This window comes from Hippopotamus amphibius, chromosome 13 (assembly GCF_030028045.1).
Source record: "Hippopotamus amphibius kiboko isolate mHipAmp2 chromosome 13, mHipAmp2.hap2, whole genome shotgun sequence".
Lineage (NCBI taxonomy): Eukaryota > Metazoa > Chordata > Mammalia > Artiodactyla > Hippopotamidae > Hippopotamus > Hippopotamus amphibius.
The window spans coordinates 92,979,644-92,985,643 of NC_080198.1; positions in this window are offsets into that span (position 1 = coordinate 92,979,644).

A 6,000-nucleotide genomic window follows, 5' to 3' on the forward strand; every position below is an offset into this window, starting at 1 on the left:
CACAAGCCACGTGGCCAAAAGCCAATCCAAACCAAACCAAACCAAACCAAAACAAAACCTAAAGAGCTATCATTTTAGGTTTCAGATTTTTTTTTTTTAAAGAGAAGATAAGATGGGGAATATATATTGTGTGTGTGTGTAGATTTGAAAAGAGACCCAGGAAGTGAAAAATGGTGATTGCTTGTAAATATGAGACATTGTGGAGAGGTGTTGCTATTAATAAGTTGAGGAAGTAGATAACACCACTTTAGAGGATTGCATTATGAGGTTTGGTATTGAAGAATGACATTTTTTTTTCTTTTTTGTAGCCAATCAAGATAGTGTTCCCATTTTTCCATGTTACCTTCTAGCCTTGTCACCACGCATATTTAGTTTTACACATTTGCTGTTATAGTAATAGAATTTTCTAGTTTACTCTTTCTCTTGCACAATGCCAGAGTATTTTTTATGTTGTAGTCTCCTCCTCCCTTATCTGCCTCAAAACCATCTCTCCTTTCTCATACACGTTTCTCTCCCACCTCTAACAGATTTTAATAACCTCTAGTGCATTCTTATATAACCATAATATAAAAAGATAGTCAGATACATGCTGTGGAATGTAGTTGTTTTCATAGACATAGAATAATTCTATTCGTGTTTCTCTGCAGGGTGCTTTCATCACTTACAACCCATAATGAATATCCTAATAGGAAAACTGATGTAGTGCTAGAGCATTCTTTTAAATAGTTGCATAATACTCCACAGGCTAGATACAATCCCGTTGCTTTCACCATCCTTTTATGAATGAATTTTAATTTCGTTTTGCTTTGCTACTTGGCAGACAGTGTTTCAGTAAATGCCCTTTATACTTCCTACTTCAGTAAATATAATTTTATAAAATTTAATTCTATAGGATACATTTCCAGAACTAGAATTGGCGAGTAGAAGGATACATATATTTTTAATTTACACAGAGTTTGCCAAATTGATTTTCAAAAAGGGGCAGTAATTCCAGTTGTCATTGTTATTACCAATTTATAGAATTTCTGGCTTGCCCTCCTCTCCCTGCCTCAACTAGCACTGAGTGTAACATTCTTCTGAACTTTTTGCCACTTGTTGGCAAAATGTTAACTCATTAATTTCATTGGAATGTCCCTGCTAATTGTGAAGTTGAACTTCTTTTTAATTTATTTATTTATGTATTTATTGGCTGCATTGGGTCTTCATTACTGCACACGGGCTTTCTCTTATTGCGTCGACCGGGGGCTACTCTTCATTGTGGTGTGCTGGATCCTTATTGCAGTGGCTTCTTTTGCTGTGGAGCACTGGCTCTAAGCGCACGGGCTTAGTTGCTCCATGGCATGTGGGATCTTCTCAGACCAGGGCTCTAACCCGTGTTCCCTGCATTGGCAGGTGGATTCTTAACCACTGTGCCACCTAGGAAGTCCCTGAACTTCTTTTTAATGTATCTATAAGCATCGGAATTTCCCCTTTTATAAAGTTTTTATCCTTTGACTGTTTTTTAGTTGGGCTATTTGTCCTTATATTGTCAATTTATGGGAGCTATTTATATAGTATATGCAGGAATTATGTATCTGATACACGTGCTTTAAAGATTTTTCACAGTCTATTCTTTGTTTTCTGACTTTGCTTATTTTTTTATTATATTTAAAATATTTTCATAGTTAAATGTTTCTTCATTTCTTTTTTGTTTTTTTAGTTTCCTGTCTTGCATAAGAAGCCCACCGCTCAACACACACCACTGCCACAAATGCCAAGGGCAGGCAAATATTTTCATAGGTTTTCCTCTAAATAGTTACTGTTTTACATTTTTAACTTTAAGTACTTCAATCCTCATGGAAATTATTTTTTTATGTAGGTGAAAGGAAGGATCTACCTTTCCCTCCCTGTTTAACTGGCAATTGTCCTAGCAATCTTTATTTAAACAATCCACCCTTTTCCCATTGACTTGTAATACCATCCTTATCACATCATAAGTTTCCTGTTTGTGAACTAACATGTTTTAGTTGAAGTGGTTTTATGTTTTTAGAAAATCTAGTAAAGCAAGATTGCCTCCTCACTCCCTCCCCACTATTTTTTTTTCCACTAGAGTTTTCTTAGCTATTGTTTGACATTTATCCTCTGTATGAAATGTAGTTGTTTTCTTGGTTTTTGTTTGTTTGTTTTTCCTTCCTTTTTTGCTGGTCCCCAGGGGTATAGAATTGGACCAATCTGATCAAGCATCCTCTTTAATGACTGGCGCACCATCCACATAGTGGCTTGCTCTTCCCAGCACTGCCAGGAAGGAGCCTTCAGGACGTGCTGGATTCAGGGTTGAGGCAAAGGAACTGCTGAGGCAGGAGGGAGGGCTTGGGGGTGAAATCCAGCTGTGTTCTGATCTCTAATTGGTGCATTTCATGACGGAATCCCCTCTGAAGGGCGCCTTCCAATTCACACAAAAAGTCCCTGTCAGCAACAGTGGCCACAGCTGCCAGAGAACAGAGCTCACTCTTCAATTTAAGCTACAAGGCCCAGTGTGTTGACCTCAGCTCTTTTACTTCTCAGCAAACTGCTTGGTTTTAGCAGCTGGATTGGCTCTGGACTCACACTCCCTTAACTGAATCCAAGTTCCATCTTTCAGAATGTCTTCCCAAGCTCCTCTCTTACTGGCTCTCCTCACCTTCAAAATAGACACCACGTCTCCCCTCCACAGCTGCATCCTGGCCCAAGAGAGCAACATCACATGCTTGGGTTATTTCAATGACCTCGTAACTGCTTTCCTTACGTCTGCCCTCATCCCTCTTCACTCTATTCTCAGCTCAGCAGCCAGAGTGATCCTTTAAAAACTGAAGTTGTGGGACTTCCTAGGTGGCACAGTGGTTAAGAATCTGCCTGCCAATTCAGGCGACACAGGTTCGATTCCTGCTCCAGGAAGATCCCACATGTTGTGGAGCATCTAAGCCCGTGCGCCACAACTATTGAGCCTGTGTGCCACAACTACTAAAGCCCACGCGCCTAGAGCCCGTGCTCCTTAACAAAAGAAGCCACTACCATGAGGAGCCCCGGCACCACAATGAAGAGTAGCCCCCACTCACCACAACTAGAGAGAACCAGGGTGCAGCAATGAAGACTCAATGCTGCCAATAAATAAATAAATTAATTAATAAAAATTAAAAAAACTGAAGTTGTGTTGTGTTCGAATCTCTCCAGGGACCACCCATTCCACTTAAAGTCAAAGCTTTTTAACCATTCACAATGGCTCCAAGTTCTACACAATCCAGCTCTTCTGCCTTCTCTGACTTTACCCCTGCTATTCCCCCTCTCAGCCAGTCATTCATTCATTCATCAGATATCTATTGAGTACCTACTATGTGCCAGGCACTGTTGTCAACACATGGGACAATTTGGTGAAATGTGTGTGTGAGAGAGAGAGAGAGAGAAAGAGAGACGGACAGACAGACACCTTGGCTGTTCCATGAACTTCCTAGGCACATGCCTCCTTCAGGCCTTAACACCAGCTGTTCCCTCTGCCTGGACTGCCCGTGCTGCCCAATCCACGTGTCTTATGTCTTCATCTTCTTCATGTTTCTATTTAATGTCACCTTCCAGGAGTGCCTTCCCTGATGGCTCGACTTAAAATTGCCAGTAGTCCAGTGCTGTGGGACTCTCCCAATCCCCTAATTCATTTCTCCATGATTTCCTCTGACAGATGTTATAGTTTATAATTTCTAGACTTTATCATTGATGTCTATTGTCATTCTCCCACCCTGGAAGGTCAGCTGGAGCTGAGAATAGTTTTGTCCCTGCTGTCACTTTAGTGTCTGGAACAGGGGCTGGCAATGCATGAAACTTGATATTTTCTGAATTAAGGAAAGGATGAGTGAGGGAGCTTGGAAGATAGTTGGCCTTTCTGTGCTTCATTTTTATCTTCTAAAAATTACTGACAGATTTGCTGAAAAGACTTAATAAAACAATACATTTAAAGTGCTTAAAAGAGAATTTGACACATATTAGGATTCTTTTTTAAAAAATTAATTAATTAGCTAATTAATTTTTAGCTGTGTTAAGTCTTCGTTGCTGCACACGGGCTTTCTCTAGCTCTGGCGAGCAGGGCCTACTCTTCACTGTGGTGCACGGGTTTCTGGTTGCAGTGGCTTCTCTTGTTGCAGAGCACGGGCTCTAGGCATGCGAGCTTCAGTAGTTGTGGCTTGTGGGCTCTAGAGTCTCAGGCTCAGTAGTTTTGGCACTCGTGCTGAGTTGCTCCACCGCATGTGGGATGTTCCTGGAGCAGGGCTTGAACCTGTGCTCCCTGCGTTAGCAGGCGGATTCTTAACCACTGCACCACCAAGGAAGTTCTCATATGAGGATTCTTAAAATACAGTTTGTTATTGTTTTCTCTTCCCAGGCTCATTCCCTTGTATCCATATCATATATGTAATGTGTCCACATACAACCCATGATTTATACCTTTTACTTTTTACATGTACCCATGAACAATATATGGTATAGTTTTATGTACTCTCAAAATTTACTGAGATAATATTATATATTTGTTTTGAGACCTATTTAGATTGAAAGATAGCATCTAGCTCTTTCCTCTTTGTTGCTGTATAGTTTTCTGCCAAGGGAACATAATGTTTTGCTAATAGAGACAATACTAAAGAAAGCATCTTTGTGCATGTCTTTTTGTGCATATCTCATTACAAATGTGCAAGAATTTCTCAAGGAGATATCCAACACATGGAATTGCTGCTTTGCTGGTTTTTCTCCAACCCATTCTCCATCCTTATCTGACTGCTCTGTCCTGGGATGCTGATACCTGTGGACTGCACTACCTACTGGCTTCAAGCCAGGTTTGGCCAAAGGGAGGCCCTGGCAGGAGATTAGAGGAATCTGGATATTTTCTCCTTCGTTACAACACCATATGTCTGGCAGTAGCCCCTTCCTTCCATGACTGCAGTTCCATCTGGATGGCTCCCCCTCCCCTGTTCTAGCTCTGAGGGCTCCAGCACCTCTGTTTCCTCTCCTTATCCAATCAGCCCAAAGCAAGGTAACAGGTTCCCACTATTTCTGGTTTCTGGCTATCTCACCATTTATTATGTCTTTCACCCTGCCTATTAAGTATTCTCTTCATGAAGAGTTCTTCCTTTGAACATTTGAGATAAGTTCTGTTTCCTAAAAGGACCAGATTGGCACATTAGCTTCATAGGATGTGCTCATTTAAAAAAAAATAATGTTTGCTTTAAAAAGTTCCATAGTTTTGGAAATTCAAATAGTACTAAAAATTTGTGCTGGAAAATAAGATTCATCTTCCTTCTTCCTTATCTCCTTTCTCTAATTTGGCTCTCCAGAGACAACCAACTCAACTGTTCTCTAATAATTAATAATGTGGAGCACTTTTCATATATTTATTGGCCATTTATATATCTTTCTTATTTTGTAAAGGGTTTATTCAAGTCTTTATAATTGATTTGTACAAGTTCTTTATATTTTTTAGATATAAAATATATATCAAATACATGTACAATATTTTCTCCCAACCTGAGATTTGCCTTTTCTTTTCTTTTTTTTATTCTGATAATTTTAATAACTCAAGGCAGAAATACATTGGCTTTCATTATGTGACAGTTTCAAGCCTAAGTGTCTCTTTTTAAATTAAAATTTTTAAAAAATTTTTATTGAAATATAGTTGATTTACAATGTGTTAGTTTCAGGGATACAGCAAAGTGATTCAGTTACACATAAATATATATATATAAATGTGCATATTCTTTTTTTACATTCTCCTCCATTATAGGTTTTTACAAGATATTGAGTCGAGTTCCCTTTGCTATACAGTAGGTCTTTATTGGTTATCTATTTTATATACAATAGTGTGTATATCTTAATACCAAACTCCTAATTTATCCCTCCCCACCTCCTCTTTGGTAATAATGTTTGTTTTCTATGTCTGTGAGTATTTCTGTTTTGTAAATAAGTATATTTGTATCATTTTTTTAGATTCCACATAAAAGCAATATC